The sequence below is a fragment of the Cynara cardunculus genome (assembly GCF_001531365.2).
Source record: "Cynara cardunculus var. scolymus isolate 2C chromosome LG 10, CcrdV1, whole genome shotgun sequence".
Classification (NCBI taxonomy): domain Eukaryota; kingdom Viridiplantae; phylum Streptophyta; class Magnoliopsida; order Asterales; family Asteraceae; genus Cynara; species Cynara cardunculus.
The window spans coordinates 14,209,942-14,227,673 of NC_037537.1; the positions used below are offsets into that span (position 1 = coordinate 14,209,942).

Below are 17,732 nucleotides of genomic sequence, written 5' to 3' on the forward strand. Positions count from 1 at the left end.
TTCTTAATTAATTTTTAAAGATTAATTAACAAGTACTTAACAAATCCGCCGGAAATCCGCCGAAAAAACAACCTGTTTAATTTTTTCGGCGGATTTTCTGGCGGATTTCCGTCGGAAGTCAATAAAAGTCAATTTTTTGACTTCTGCCGGAAATCCGCCGGAAATCCGCCGGAAATGCCCAGTTTTCTAGTAGTGGAATGGGGGCGAAATTCAGTTTAAGGACACTGCATCACAGGCCTCTATCTGATCTTCAAGAAACGTCGATTTCAAGTTAGTATTTCTCCGTTTTAATAAGAATTTTGGTATATTGCATACATATATAAATACACGTTTTCTTTCTTTTGTTCCATATTTTGCACACGATTTAGCACTCATTAAATACACATATTTGTGAATTTCTAGTTTGATAACATGGGTTCTAACAATCTTAAGCAGAATTTGTGATGGATCCTTCATCCATGATAAAGGACAATGTGAAGAAATCATAAAAGTTCAAGGGATTGGATTCTAGACGGTGGCAACAAAAGATTTTTTTTTACTTAACAACTCTTCATATTTCCATCGTGCTAACGGATGACGAGCCCACAAAAAACCAATGAGTCTTGGACAAAATGTTCCTACCGTCGCCCAAATGAAAGAATTTGAAAAGGCGGTGGAAACTTGGAAGAACAAAGAGTATAATTATAGAAATTATATACTCAACCTCTTGATGATTCCCTCTATGATATATACTCGACTTTTAAAACCACGAGAGAAATATGAAAATCATTGGAGAGAGAATACAAAGTGGCTTGTTCCAAACGATTTGTAGTAGGAAAATCCCTACACTACAAGATAATAGACTCTAAGTCAATCATCAAACAAGTTAAGGAACTCCAAGTCATTTCTCACAAGTTAGAATTGGAAGGTTTGGGAACCGATTCTAATTTTTTGGTTGGGTTTATAATTGAGAAGTTACCTCCATCATGGAAGAACTTCAAATTGTACCTCAAACATAACGGGTTGAATATCCAGATGATAAAAAAAAGAAATTTGAAGGAACAGATAACTCAATTTTTTTTATTAACTTGGATATCCAACCCGCTATGCGAGCCGACTAATCCCAGGGTGACCACCTGTTTTGCGGGTAGCCCGGAGTCACCACATTTGAAAATCCATCGCCACAAGTGGATCCCGCTCAAACTAATCAGGCACCACCCTTGTGGTTTAGAACTCAACTTTCTGGTTAACTGAAGGTACTGATTGCTTCCACGTCCTATAAAACCCAATAGTGCATGTTCATATGTTTGTTCATCTAATATGATTATCTATCATCTCTCTTTCTCTCTTTTATCTATAAAACCAATCTCTATCTAGAGACCAAACAATCATATCCAAAGCTCAACTTTGTGTTGGGTTTCTTAAAACCAGGTGACTCTTCCAACTTAGTATATGAAAGATTCAAGTCTCAATTAAAAATCGTAGATGGGAACTTATAGTTCTCCTCCAATATCCAGATTATAATGTCAAATTCTGCAATTTTGTTATTCAGTTGAAGTTGTTTGGCAAAGTTTTGACCACCCAACTGATACTTGGTTGCCTGGTTCTAAACTTTTGACTAGTCTACTCAACCATTCTGGTCCTTATCCCTTTCAGGACCTTATATGGTCCTGGTTCTGAATTTGATTTTCAGTCATTTTGTGCATTTTTAATGAAGGTTTATAGTCAATGTTAAGAACGATAGAAGTTGAACTATTTTAAGTCAAATATTTCAGTTTTTGATTGCAACATTTATGTCTTTTTGATTTTATCAATTTATCTTTGTTGATTATGAGGAGTAATATATGTCAGATGAACAATTTTAAGTCAAATGGTTTCTATATAACTTGAATCAAAATACAAAGTTCTAATATGATGATGGTTCCAACTGCTTTGGCATCTGCATGGTTAACATACCAAAAGATTTCTTGATGCCAGTAATAATGAAGGTGCTTGAATAGGTATGATCTACTAATAATGATCATTGTTATGCTTTTTATAGGCTTCTACCGAGAGTGTAACAGAGAAGAAGAGGTACACATTTAGTGACTTCGACATTGGGAAGCCCTTATGAAGGGGAGAAAGGGTGGGTAAATTAAATCCAATTGCCATGCTTAACATATTATGTGGTATTTTATAACATTATAAGCTAAACAATTATCCTCACTTTTTGTTAGTACATGTTTTTTTTTTATTATCTTTTTGTCCCTCTACTTGTGTCTATATTTGTTTTCAACTGTTTTTTTAGTATTATCATATTCAGTTTAATTTTTTATATGAATCTTATTGTGTTTTGGCACTGATCAGATAAAATATTTAATCTTTAATTTAAATTATTTCAATTAAAAAATTCAATTTGTGCTCTATTTAAGTTCAGGTTGTTTATCAGATTCAATTTATTCCAAAGTTTTTTATATTAAATCCAAACTTTTTCGCAAACATAACCATTTAATCTACGACGGGTTTTCCAGGTACTGATTTCTTCTAGGTCCTGATTATCAAAATTTTGATAGGTATTACTTTCCTCTTCACAACATAAGGTTATAAGGGTGGTCCGTTGATCCATGTTTATTTAGTGAGTACAACATAGCCATTGTGTTATGATGATGATTATTAAACTATATTTGAATGTATTCTAGCTCTTGTCTAGATAAAGTTATGTCTGTCGCTGCCGCTATTGCTCGAGGACACGGGGGAGATGCCTGGGGTGATCCTCCTCCTCATCCAAATAGAATACCAACAGTATGCGAGGCAACATGTAAATATCTTTTTCATTTTTTTTAAACATTTGAATGTGTTATCTTTTAACATTTTTTACTTCAATATTGTAGCAAAAAAAGAAGAAGAAGCAAGGTATGAGTAGAAGTAAAAACCTTTGAGGCCAATGGAAACAAGTCGTTACCAATCGATTTTGATCTGATTGAGGGCACGTACAAACCGGTTCGGCCATACACAAGTATGTTTACAAGGTATATTGGAAACGTGATTGGCCATGGGGCCTCACCATACCATCGAAGAAGCTGGAATGATGTTTCTCGAGAGTTCAAGAAGTCGAGAATCAGAAGACTTAGGGTAAATATTATAGTAATTATTTATAATTTTTACATGATTCATGACTTTTATTGTTTTGAAGAGATATTTCATCCTTGATCCAACTGTTCCCGAATGGCATCAAGCGAGACTATTAAGATCGTTACAGAGACAAGAATGCAAAAATCAAGAGACCTTTTGAACGAGTTGGCAGATACGATGTCGTTGCAAATGCTAAGAGAACTCCACCGCTGCACCTCGAACCTGAAAAATGGAATAAGACTTGATCTTTTTTTTTGTGATTGGAAATATAAAAACCGTCAAAGAAAAATGCACAAAATAGGAGTTATGCGAAGTACCCAAGTCTTCACAGATCCACTTCATATATTGCTATACGGTATAAGAAGGTAAATGAGTTAAACTTGTATACTATTTTAAAATATGTCGATGGTTCCATAATTCTTCTTAGTATTTAAATAATTTTTGTTGTAGAAAAATCTAAAAACACAAGAATAGCAAGGTCCAATAGATAATTGGCATCACATGTATCATAGCCCAAGGGGTGGATGGGTAAACGATCTAGCTAGAATCGATGATGTAAGTAATTGTTTAAATTTCAACTAACACAATATGTATATTTATATTATTGTTCCTATTACTGATTATATTTCTTAAGAAATATAGGAAGCCACAGTTGCAGAGCAAGTTGCACAAACATAAGAACATGTTCGACCTTGTCTTCTGTAAAGGAGAAAGAAAGCATGACCAAAGTAGTTGGGGAACGTCACAGTCACAACCGAGGGACTGAATGAAAGTTGAAGGGTTCCGCTTTTTCATCCTTTTTTGAATAACCCCGCCACCACCCAACCCACCTAGTAATGATGGGATGAAGAATGTCTTTGATGCAAGAAATGTCTTTAGCCTGTACATGCATCAATTGTATACCTCTTCACCTGGCACCAGTTCCCCCTACCACCCGTTATAGACATATTGGCATTATATGCATCAGTTATGGTGGGACAACCACCACAACAGCCATAAGATGAGGAAGGGGATGAGGACACAGAGACTGACTCGTACAATGATTAGATAATTGTGTATTAATATGTTTGAAACATTAATGTTTATTTTATGTCATTAATTTTGTATTACGGTTTTCAAATTTAATATAAAACAGTTTTTACAATTATTGTATCATGGTTTTTAAAATTATTCTCTAGTTAGTTGAATATCAAAATATCAAATTATTTTATTAAGATATATTTAATTAAAATGGCAAAAAGAGTATATTTTATGTACAACGATGACATGTTCAAATTTAATTCCAATAGACTTATTAGAGGGTCCCATTGGCGTGCATATGGTAGGTATTGAACCTAGCCAATGAACTATGACTTAATTATTCCATTGCTACGATTCATCGAACCACCAAATCGGAAAAATTGGGTGCTATCATATAGCTTTGGAGAGGCTTGGTGAAATAGACATGTCCGTGAACATGCAGACTACCTACACCTGGACTGAAAGACCCTATGAAGCTACTTACAATTGTGGGAAGTCTAATCAATTTCCACCCCTTGCTTGTTTTTGGTCCAAAGATGAAGTGCGAAAAAATAGAAGATCCCCTTTAAGATTAAACAATTCCACCCTTCCCTCAATGAGAAAATGAGTCCAATTCTAAAAGTTCCCACTCACGACCCATGTAACAAGCTACACCAAGTAAGAAGTGTAGTTAAAACTTTCCAAGGTCCGCCTCATGGCATCCAAGTTGAGAGGGATAAATTGGAGCTATTTACTTGAAAAGGTTCAAGCTTATGATTGTTGATCTTTACAATGCTAGATCTGTTAAAAAGAAAGATGGCCTTGAAATCAAAAGTCTAACTAATCAGTTACATAAATGCATGAATCAACTGAAAGACTTTGATAAGTTGAAAAATGACCTGAAAGAACAAAAGTTAATAAACAATGTTCTTAACAAAGAAAAAAACTAAGGTCTTTGAGAAACTAGAGAAAGAAAAAGCCATTCTTCAAAAATGGGCTAGATCATCCAAGAACCTAGATAAAATTTTACATGATCAACTTCCTAGTGAAGGAAAGACTGGCCTAGGTTATGATGATCTGGATCTGTATGCTCCTGATGACTCTATGTGCATTTCTTCTCACATTCACTCTTCCTCCTCTTCATTTCACTTATCTGATTTTGTTGGATCTCTTTCTCCTATATCTAATGAAAATGGAAAATCTCTTAAGTTCAGAATTTTTGTCAAAGCTAAAAGTCCAAACTTTGAATCTGAGAATGTTCCTGTCGACTGTGTGTTTAACTCTCTCTCTCTCTCTCTCTCTCTCTCTCTCTCTCTCTTTCTCTCTTAAGGAATCTCCTGATTCATGCTCATCTAAATCTAAAACATTTGAGCATCTGAAGCATCATTTGAATCATCGTTTCTCTGCTGCTGAGAAAGGCAAGTCTGGGGACAAGCCTATCAAGAATAAGAAGCCAAAATCCAAACTGAAGATGAAACATAAGCCTTCGGCTACCTCATCTCAGTCAGGTACCTCATTACCTTCTATTACTGAGTTCGTTCCTAGACCAGTATCTTTGAAAAAGGCTTCCAAGGTTTCTACCTCTTCTAAGACACCTATCCTTGAGTCTAAAAAATGGATTCTTGGTCCAAAACCCTCTTCATCCTCTGTCCCTCCTTCCAAAGCTTCTTCCTCTCTCAAAAAATCCAAAAAGCATGTCAACACAGTTAAACACATCTTTAATTTCTATTAAACCTGTGTTTATTTATCGAAAATGTTATAATTGTGGTGACACTTTTCATATGGCCAAGAACTGTCCCAAAGAAAGAATCTCTAAGCCAGTAAGAGAAGAGAAAGAAGAAAATACTCCTAACGCTAATGGACCCATTGTAAAATGGGTACCTAAAAATTGATTTATCTGTGTTTGTAGGGCTTAGGACACCGACAAATATGGTACTTGGAAAGTGGATGTTCAAGACACATGACTGGAAACAAGTCCCTGTTGATCAACTATGTGTGTTGATCAACTATGTGTCTGAACCTAGTCCTTCTGTAACCTTTGGAGATAATGCCAGAGGTATTACTAAAGGATATGGTGTTCTTTCTAATGGCTCTGTTACCTTCAACCGAGTAGCTTATGTGGATGGACTGAAGCACAATCTGTTAAGCATCAGTCAACTATGTGATCTCAACTTCATTGTAAAATTTGAAAAAAACCAGTGTACCATTCATAGCAAGAAGGTAATAACTAGTATCCGAAAGGATAATGTCTATGTGATTAACATGGAATCTTCTAGCTTTTCCGACGCCAACATCTGTTTATACTCCGAAGCTACTGTTGATCAAAATTGGCTATGGCATAAAAGGTTGTCCCATCTCAACTTCAAAACCATCAACAATCTTTCTAGTAAAGATCTGGTTATTGGACTTCCAAAGATGTCATATGTCAAAGTGAAGCTGTGTGCTGCTTGTGAAAAAGGCAAGCAAACCAAAACAAGTTTCAAGTCTAAGATGTGTTCTTCTATTTATGCTCCTTTGCATATGCTTCACATGGATCTTTGTGGTCCTGTGAGCGTTCAAAGTTTTGGTGGAAAACGATATACTCTTGTTATTGTGGATGAGTACTCAAGATATAGTTGGGTCTTCTTTCTTCAACACAAGAGCGATGCAACTGAAGAAATTATCAACTTTGTGAAGCGAACTGAAGTCTTGAATGATCAACTTGTCAGATCAATTCGAAGTGACAACGACACTGAATTCAAAAACAGTGTTCTTGAAAGCTTAAGTGGTGGGGCGGTGATGTTGGCGATAGTGGGCCRATGTGACAATAATTGTGGTGGTAGTGGGCGGCAACGATGATGGTGGTAGGGCGATAATTGTGTTTTTAGAGGCAATAGTAGTGATGATGGTGGTAGTGGTGGCGACAATGGTGATGGTAGTGATCGATTGTGGTGGAGACGAAAGAGGTAATGGTTGTGGTGGTGGTGTTGGTGTTGGTGGTGGTGGCAGAAACAATGGCGGTCGGAAGTGGTGACAATTGTCATACTGGGATGAAATGGATCCGATCAAGTATAAGGGAAAAACAATCTCTTTAAAATGGGATGAATATGAGTTGTAATTTTTTACCAACACCCAAGGAATTTAAATTATGTCATATGTTGAAATAGAAATTTCATACTAAAATTCAAAAAGTGAACCAAACACATTGTTCAAATTTGGTTGATGTAACATGTCATTTCAAGTCCATCGTATTCCATCGGCTACCTACGAGCCAACACAGAGTACTATTGTTTTGGGTTTAGTCTAAATATTAATTAAGGTGTGTGACACATATTCCTTCTCGCTTTCTGACAAATTAGTTTAATTTTCGCATGATCCTCCCTATGTATATGTGTGTGTGTATGTATGCTTGCATGGTGGTAAAACCGAGATGAAGGATGAAGAGGTCTAGTGACTAAAGCAATTTAAAGAGTAATAGATCGARTTTTAAGAACTTGTTTGAGGGTTCGATAATTGAGCAAATTGTTTATTACAACGTGTATACTTAGAGAAACATCATGATTTCATATAGGATACGAAGCTACCAAGTACAGGGCAAATCTACAATAATTGAGGTGAGTCATCAACGTTTTCTTGAACTCCGAGTAGCTACATTTTCTTCATATTGAATTAGATGTGGATTATGTCCTAACGTTAATTTCAAATTCTGAAAGACTCTATTTTGGGAAAAATGTTTGAACGTTTTGAGTAAAGAACTTATGAATTGATTTTAATTACTAATTCAGGTTGTAATTACTATGTATTTTTATAATTGCAAATTGATTTAATAGATTCTATATTTTCCAATGAATTGGTTAATTTAGCAATCTATGTAGTTTAACTAGGAAAAAACTTCCACCTCATTTCACTCCGGTTCGAATACTCACACTTTCAATTAAAGATAGTTCAAGATATAAATAGAAATAAACAATTGAAGCCAACTTTTGGCGTGGATAAAGGGTTATAATAGTCCCAATTTATTAGCACAATGATCACTTGGAACCAGGAAGCAAGTTACGTAAAATTGACGACCAGTGGTATTTTATTTAGAAATATTAGTATAATTGAGAAAGACAATGAGAAGACATTGTAAAACGAGCGTATACAAGAGGTCCAAAAATAAATCTGCTTCTTGATCTAGCAAAACAGACCCGTAATATGATTATTCGTTGTGTTCATTTCTCCTGTGTAAATGTTTTGTATATAGATGTCAATGTTAAGACCCTTATAAGTGGAGTACATTTCTCTTGTGTAAATGAAAATAGCTACTTATTATTTGACATCTTTTAAATAATGTCATATAAAAATGTAATGGCTAAAACACTTGCCAAGACGTCCAAAAACTTGGTATAAACTTATTGCAACACATTTACAAAGAACACACGATAGTTTGGCCCTATACACATATGTACAACATATAGAACAGTCTATTAGAACAATTAACTATTTTTGGCATCTTACAAGCCAATTTCGTTGTTCTACAGCTAGTAAGTACAATATGGTACCTTACCCTCATTGATTGTGTCACCACTATGCTCTCCCTTTAATTTTGCTTGATATGGCATCTCCCTTGGTAGCCTTCACACCCTCTATCCCCTCCTTTATCTTAATCACATGTGATGCTAAATCATAGACATAGACAACCTTTGACGCGAACTAAGTGGTAGAACACGTCGTCCGCACATCACAGAGTCATCTCACACGTATTATCACATGTGATAAAGGTGTGTTCTCGCGTTCTCGTAAAATAGAGGTGTTCTCGTTTGAACCTCCACCCATATATATATATATATATATATCCCGAACTGGATCCTGCACCAGGAAGCTGTTCTACAATTTTTGAACAAACCTTTAGTCTCTCAAGCATTTCATTAGTGATTCTTAAAATGCATGAGGCTCCTTGTCACCTTGAATGATAAATGGACCTTTGACGTGGTGTTYTGAACCAAATTTGCCCAAAGAGGCAACATGACCTCTGTTTCTCATCCCGGATAAACTGCATAGAGGACAAGAAGTTTAAACATAAGATTTTGTGTTTGAATCTAAATAAAATAATTTCAAATAGATACAGAAATGAAATCTGCCAATGGTTTTGAAAAGGAGATGTGATTAGATCTGGATATATATCATTTTCAATCTAAATTGATTCAAAGAATGGAAGAAAACCAAATGCAAACAGCAAAGATTAAATTATTTATAAGCCTAAAATGAGATCTTTTTGTCATTTGGATTGCAGATCCAGCAACAAAGATTTTGGTATTCTTTTGTCACTAACATCAAAATAAAACCTCTTACTTCCTAAAAGATAGAAAATTATTTCCAATAGATGTAAAAATCTCGCTAAAAATTGTGGGAAAGAAAATAGTATAGCCTTGCGAAATTGTTCCTAATAGTACAAACAATTATGTGAGGTGCAAAAGCAATATGAAGTGTAAAGTGTAGAACCTTGCGAAATGCTATGAACATTGACGTTGTAACACATCCAGTCTTGATGACCTCTCTAGAAACGTTGAACTGCAACAAAAAATGTACATGTCCGAACAAGTTTAAACAAAGTGTAATTACTATAACAAATCAAGGAATATCATATAATCGAATAAAGGAAAGAAATGAAATTGAACTTCGTCTAAGAGTCGAGTTGTCCATATTAGTTTGCGTCGTGATGGTCCCTACATAGTAGAAACTGTTACATAGTACTTTCCAAGTCTACATGTGCCTTAACTAGAAGTTCTTTAGACTATCCTAAGGTAACATTAAAGATGGTTGATAAAATGTACATTTCGCATTTGCTAGAAGAAGTTAGCTCAGTTTGGCTTCCAAAACCCGCCTCAAATTGTTCGATAACTTTGAACGAAGATTGTTTCCAGCAGCTACTAGAAAACTGAATGAGAGCTACGACCTATAAACAAACAAAATCCATTGCTATTTACTGTTAGCAACAGATTAAGAACGGACTTTGGTTTTAGCAAGTATAGTAGCCTGATACGATGTTCATATAAAGACCAGCTGTTATTTAACATTTAGGGCATTGCCCAATATGCCAATACGTTCCATTATATAATATTATCAAAACTGCTTTCATTAAAACCACTGCATAAACAATTAATCTGTTCGGGATGTAAGAAATCAAGTGTTCTTTGGACCAATTGATTTTGTTCGAGAATTCATCTTATAGYAGTTCACAGAAGAAATTTTGGGCTAGTTTTCAAGCATCTATTTTATGATTGATCATCATTATCCTTGTCGATGCAAAAATCTTGCTAAAATTTGCACGCATACACCCTTTGTAAATCAAATCGATTGAAAAGATGGAAGAAAGTAATTTGCTGACGATCAGTATATATCCTAATGAAATCCAGAACAAAAGAAGCAGATTAAATAAAAATCGCTTACAGTGGATGAGGGATGTGAGCGAGAAGTGTCTGTCGGATGATAAGGGTCCACGACTTCATCCATGGTGGCAGGGAAGAATTTGATTTGAACGTGGAATGTAGAAGACCAGAAGCGAGTTATATATAGCATACATTTTGTCAGCCTCCCTCCGTGAAATCAACCCTAATTTCGTGATTGGATACCATTTGATCCATTGGATCACGGTCCAACAGGCTTCTTATTGGACTAATCAAGAAGTGGCAACAAATTCCTATTTATTTATTTTATAAATAAATGTCATAGATTTTTTTTTATGTCTCTCTAATACTACATCCACACTCACAACAACACAAGTTACAAATGGTAATTACTAACGTTTAGAGGCTCACATATATAACGAGCTTTTTCCTCCTTTTCTTTTATTTTGGTGGATGTGGGTTTTGTTTGCAACTGTTCGAACACAAGATCGTCCTGGATCACGTAACGTAGCCCCGTTTTTTCAAATTGAATAAGAAGTGAATTATGTCACAAGGTTAATTTCAAGTTCTGCTAATGTTTGACTTCAAGTATTAATTGCGGTTGTAATTACTATGTATTTGCATAATAGCAAATTAAGTGATATAATAGATTGTGTTTTCTGATGAATTGATTTTTCAAAATATACTCCACCTCATTTACCTCCAATTTGAACACTCTCATTTAAATTAAAGTTAGATCATGGATGATCCAAGTAGCATATTATAACAATATTGTTGCTCTTAATTTGGAAGCATACCAACTTTGAAGAGAATCATTCATCCTCTTCGACACAAAAAATATTTAAAATCAATTATTAGGCCTTTCCTGAGCAAAATAATATTTGAAAGTCATTATTAAGTTTGATAGATTCTTGTTCAAATAGCCATCCATCTCTGAAACAAACTAGAAATTTATTGAACAAACTTCCTTCAAGAGATTAATGTATTTCCTCCCTGAACCACACGATTAAAATAAAAATCAACAGTGATGATCCAATAAACCGTCCCCCTTCTGTCTATATATCCTTTAACATATATGATGAAACGAGAGTCATAAATGCTGTTTTAAACTTCAATTGGGTTTTCTTTGAACTGAATTGTGTGCCAATATTAATTCAGACTTCCATAAGTTGTGTTCATTTCTCTTGTGTAAATGAACATAGCTGCTTATGATTTTACATCTTTTAAACAATGTCATTGATAAAGTGATATTTTATACATTTTAATGTCCGAATTACCTAACAGTTATTATCAATCGGATGTTATAAATGGCTAATTTAAGTTGAGATGGTAATTGTTTGTATCTAACCAATTAAGATGAGAAGAAAAAAAAAGAGAGAATTCTTTTTGGCAGCAAGAAAGAAAGGAAAAAAAAGATGAAAAAGCCAGCAGCCCATGAATGCAAAGAACCAGCAGCCCGTGAAGAAACAGCATTCAACAGCTCAACAGCAGCTGCAGCCCAGATACAGCAGCCACRTCTTCCTGAACCGGTTTTTCTGCGGTCGATTGAAACTGTTGATAGAGMGAGACGTGAGGAGAAGGGGAAGGAGACCAGGACAGAACCGGAGGCAGTTTCCTTCGAGCAGAAAACTGAAGTTGAAAAACCGATCGAGAGAGGCAGATTGGGAGGGGCAGAACTCGACCAAAACAGAGAAACAGACGGAGACTGAAACTATCGATCAAAACAGAACTGGTCAGTTAGAGAGAGAAAGGGGAACAATTGAGATGAAAAAAACAGAGAGGTCAGTCGATCGAGCAGACCAGAACCTGTCGGTTGAGAGGAGAGGCAGCAGAAACTGGAATTCAAGAGAAGCAGTTTCGAGCAGGCCAGAAATGGAGACGAGGATTAGAGGACTAATCAAGATTTTCAAAAGGATTGATCAGGGACAGAAATCGAAGGGGGATCGAGGCAGAAACTGTCGATCGAAAGGAGCTTGATCAGAACTGGAATTGGGAAGAAACAGGAAGCCTATTTCTAGATATTGGGAAGCGATTTTGAAGACTCTTCACCAATTCTTACATTTCAATCCTTTTGTAAGTTTTTAGTTCTAAGCATGAGAGTAACTAAATCCTTTATTCTAGTAGTGAGCAAGTAAACACTTCAATTGGATGGTGTTTGAGACTTGATTTCTATTTCAATATCATTTCATATATGCAAACTTTGACTGTAAAGTTGAATCTTAGTTGGTTTCTGATTTACGAAGGATCCCCTATTTTGTATAATCTGATTTTGATTTGCTAAACGAAACGGGGAATCCGTAATTGTTTCTCGTTTCGTTATTGTAGCAAGTAATGTTCCGATTGATATGTTTGGTTAATTGTTTAACATTACAAGTTTGCATATTCTAGTCTTAGTATTTGGCATCTAAATATTAGCTAGGAATGGTGTTTGCTAAATCTTAATGCATTTATCGGTTGATACCAAGTCTGTGACTGTTYCGACTATTTGGGTAGGGACTAGTTTTTGAGCTACTCGTGCTAGTTGATTTTTTTTTAATGGCGAACAGAGCATTGATGTGTATCAACGTTTAAGCTATTCTGAATTGACATGAAAATGAACTTCAGTACAAGTCTGATATATCGTCCAATGAAAAGTGTGTTTGCTTACTACCAGGGMTTTTTTTATTATTGTTTAAAGTTCTCAATTTATTGTGCATATTTAGACTATTTAGTATTTATCAATCATCCAACACTCCCCCTTTATATATGTTATTTATATTGGATATGCACGTAACTACGTTTGGACTTATGGTTAACACCGAGTCCTTGAAGAGACGACCCTAATTATCACTATCACAAGTTTTGTTTTAGAGGTAATAGGCTTATTTTATAGACTTTATTATTTTCCGAACTCGACACCCTTCAGTCATATAAAAGTATAATAGCTAAAACAATTGCGAAGACATCCAAAAACTTGGTATAAACTTATCGCAAAATATTTACAAAGAGCACACGATGGTTAGAACTATAAACATGTCCAACATATAAAACAATCTATTAGAACAATTAAACATTTTCTACAACTAGTAAGTACAATATGTACCTTACCCTCATTGATTGTGTAACTAYTATGCTCTCCCTTTTGCTCCRTATGGCATCTTCCTTAATCTTGATCTTTTTATTTACAGTTGTTAAGGATGAATCAGTTAGGAGGTCTTTGCATATAATACATCCTGAACAGGCTCTACACATGCAAGAGTTGTTCTATAATTTMTTGCACAAACCCAATGTCTAGTCGAAACMTCTCAAAATATTTCWTCAATGATTCYGAAAWTTCATGAGAGTCCTTGTAACCTTGAATGAAAGATGGACCCTTGACATGGTGWTGTGAACCAAATGTKCCCGAAGACGCAACCTGACATCTGCCACTCGGACAGTAAACTGCATAGAGGACAAAAAGTTTGAATCTTTAGCATGCTTACAGAAGCACTAAAGAGCCACTCTTTTTTGAAGATGGTGAATAATCTTGAACTAAAAGCTCGATGGCCAATAAGATCTCCAGAAACCATTATCTATTGCTTWGTGGTGAAGCACGCTTTAAGTCCCCATAGCAGGACATTCATMAGAACTGTTGCCAAGATCCATTTGAGTAGGAGGAAAGATATCGGGAAGCATCTTCAGAACATTGTTACACTCATCATGATCCAAATCAGTGTAGAATCAATGAAAACATGATGTTTATATTTCAAGTAATCAGAGGGTTCCTGGTCTGCCCTACACAGARCACTTGAACCACATGGAGTAGGGCATGTCGAGCAACTGCACCTTCTAACAGTAAAAGCAGGTCCACCATCDCCGTTATCTGACACCTCRCACATTTTCGTTTTTGGTGTAATTACTATGCAGTCTACATAAAACAGATGAAGGCAATCGTTAATCATTTTTGTTTTTGTAGCATCCCTATATTATATCTAAGACATTAAAACTTRTATGATTGTAACTAGTTTTTAATCAAAAACAATTATAATGTCTTGATAGGATGTAGGGATCATCCAGAAAAGATCTGACCTATTCCAACTGTGACACGGAATGGCGCCAACATCTTGAAGTATATGAGKTGCAGAAGCAACATGAATTGTCAAGTATAGAACCTTGCGAAATGTTATGAACACTGACGTTGWAACAGAATCCATTCTTGTTTACCTCACCACAGGTATTAAACTGCAGCAAAAAAAGTACATGTCTGAACAAGTTTGAACAAGAAGACATAAAAAAACACTTGAAACTATGTGCATGGATTCACAAGAACAACTCATGTTGAACAATTTTAGCTATAGATTTTTGTATTTGCAAATCTAAACCAGATTTCCTTTTCTCGTTTAGCTAGATCACATTTTAGAAAACTAGAGCAGCAAAAATTTCAACACAACATTTTGGTGTTTGAATCTAAAGAACACAATTTCAAATCGATCCAGAAATGAAATATGCCAATGATGTTGAAAAGGAAATGTGATTAGATCGGGTATAAATCATTTTCAATCTAAAATCGATTCAAAGAATGGTAGAAATTGTTTCCAGTAGCTGTAAAAATCTAGCTTAACTTTGTGCGAAAGAAAATTATATTAAAGAGAGCGTAAGCCCTTTGCAAATAAAATCGATTGAAAAAAGGAAGAATGTAATTCCAAGAAGATGATTATATATCCTAACGAAATCCATAACAAAAGAACTAGAATGAATAAAAATCGCTTACAGTGAATGAGTGATATGAGTGAGAAGCGTTTCTTGGATGATAAGGATTCATGTCTTCATCCATGGCGGCWGCCCAGAATTCGATGAGGAAGTGAAATGTAGAATACCGAAAGCGAGTATATATAGCATAGATTTTATCACGTCGACGTAATCAACCCTAATTTCATCATTTGATACCATTTAATCCATTGGATCACGGTCCAATAGGCTTATTATTGGACTCATCAAGAAAAGGCAACAAATTCGTATTCAATTTTTTCTTAAAATAAATGTCATAGATTTTTTAAAATCAAAAAAAAAAATTACATTTTATATTATATCCAACAACCACAAAATAAATAATACAACAAAATTTTCTTTCTTTTTAGCGAGAATCATCAACGTTGTCTTGAACTTCGGGTAGTGATCCATCTATGATYTTGAACAAGTCGTCTTCGAAAGGATGCTTAATCAAACGATTTCAAATTACAATAACTCAAAATGAAAGATCTCAGTWAGAAACGTACGTGAGGAAGTGTTTTGATTTATGTTTAAGTTGTCAAGTTTGTTTATTAGTACCGCTCTGACATTATGGAAGAATTATTTTTCAAGTGTTAATGTTCCGTTACGACCCGGTTTTGAGGGGTAATGAATATATATTGACAAAGCGAGAGTCATCAATGTTCTCTTGAACTATGAGTAGCTACGTTTTCTTCAAATTGAATTAGATGTCCCAATGTTAATTTCAAGTTCGGGAAGACTATAATTTTGGAAATATGTTTGAACATTTTGAGTAAAGAACTCATGAAATGATTTTAATTACAAATTTTTCAGGTTGAAATAACTATATATTTGCATAACAACGAATTGATTTAATAGATTCTATATTTTCCAATGAATTAGTTAATTTAGCAATCTATGTAGTTTCACTAGAAAAAAACTTCCACCTCATTTCACTCCGATTAGATTACTCACTTCAATTAAAGATGGTTCATTGTCGGAATAGAAATAAACCATTGAAGACAACTTTTGGCTTGACTAAAAGGCTTTAATTGTCCCAATTTATTGTTGAAACGATCACTTGGAACGAGGAAGCGAGTTACGTAGAATTGGTGATCAGTGATAATTTGTTTAGAAATATTAGTATAAATGAGAAAGACAATGAGAGAACATTGCAGAAAGAGTGTACAGTAGAGGACAAGAAGTTCAAATCTTTATCATGCTTACAGAAGCACTGAAAGGTTGCCACTCCGTTTAATGTTTTCTTGATAAGAGTCAGCAATTTTTTCAAACATTCACTTCGAAGCTGAAGATGGTGAATAATTAAAAATTCTAGAAAAGCAAYAGTTTCGAGAAGTCTCGAGGCTATAGAGTGARCTTTCCTTTGATATGTTTAATAAATTAAATTAAATTTAGATGATAAAATGTRTAGTTATTAATTTTAGATTTTGAATATTGGGAAACATAATACGGTATCTTAAACCTTAATTCCAAATCGCCCCATTCACGGCTCTCGTCATAATCTTCTCGTCTAGTTCAGAGTCCAAATCTTCTCGTTGTTGTACATTCTCGCTACGGAGTTCAGAGTTCATCGTCCAACTTCTCGTCGTTGTGCAYCCTGATTCACTGAAAGGTATGTTGTTCAATTTTGTGCTAATCGAATGAATGTTTAACTTCAATTTGTGTTAATCGCTTGCTAATTGAATGAATGTTAACTTCGATCTGTGTTAATTGCTTGTTAATTGAATGAATGTTTAACTTCAATCTATGTCAATCGCTTCCTCTTTAAAAACCTGAATCGACCTAAAACTGAAATATATAATTTGTTACCTAAAATTGAAATACGTAATCTCAAAGACAAGGCAAATGAAATTGTAAGAATCCATACTTTATTGGAATGCATTCCTCTTTCTACCGACATATCATTGATATATGTTGCGATAAGTCACTTATGAAAAGGAAATTCATGATGGATCCCTAAAGCTTGATCACGGGGCAAATGCTCTTACACTTACGTTTGGCAAAGAGAATTCTGGGCGTGTAAGAGGGGTCGTCAAGAGATACCATTCTACAAAGGCAGTTGGATGATGAAAAATGAGAGAATGCTGAAAAAGTTGGGGGTTTGCAAAAGATGGTCCAAGATCAAAATCTTGTAATTAAAGAACAAGGTCAGAAGCTTCAAGACTAAGATCAGAAGCTCAAAGATCAAGATCATGTAATTAAAGAACAAAGTGAGGTCATCAAAGCTATATTAGCTCACCTGTCCTCTAAAGAATGGGATTAATAGATCTAAAAACTTCATTAAACATGAGTTTCAAAGGACAAGTAAATTGATTAGAAAGTATGCTTGATAGATTTGATTTAATTGTGTAATAAATAGTGGTGCAATATCTAATATTTGTATAAACACTTTTCAAAATTCTTTGATAAGTGGTCTCCCAACTTCACACAAAACTCTTGCAACGAGCAACCACTTTGATAGATCTATACAAAACGACACTATTGCTAAATCGTCAAAGAGAACTCAACAATCTTTAGAGATCAATTATACACCTATATCTGGGAAGG

At 34.8% G+C, this 17,732-nt stretch overlaps 2 long non-coding RNA genes across 2 annotated transcripts; both read right to left on the minus strand.

Moving 5' to 3' along the window:
• Window positions 1–9,049: 9,049 nt before the first annotated feature.
• On the minus strand, window positions 9,050–10,559 carry LOC112518920. The gene is made up of 3 exons (XR_003069881.1): window positions 10,501–10,559; window positions 9,553–9,621; window positions 9,050–9,103 (listed from the first exon to the last, which is right to left on the minus strand). It is a non-coding gene; the product is annotated as an uncharacterized LOC112518920 (long non-coding RNA).
• A 2,831-nt stretch (window positions 10,560–13,390) lies between these two features.
• On the minus strand, window positions 13,391–15,250 carry LOC112520417. Its single transcript, XR_003069990.1, has 3 exons — window positions 15,187–15,250; window positions 14,505–14,657; window positions 13,391–14,343 (listed from the first exon to the last, which is right to left on the minus strand). It is a non-coding gene; the product is annotated as an uncharacterized LOC112520417 (long non-coding RNA).
• Window positions 15,251–17,732: the final 2,482 nt, after the last annotated feature.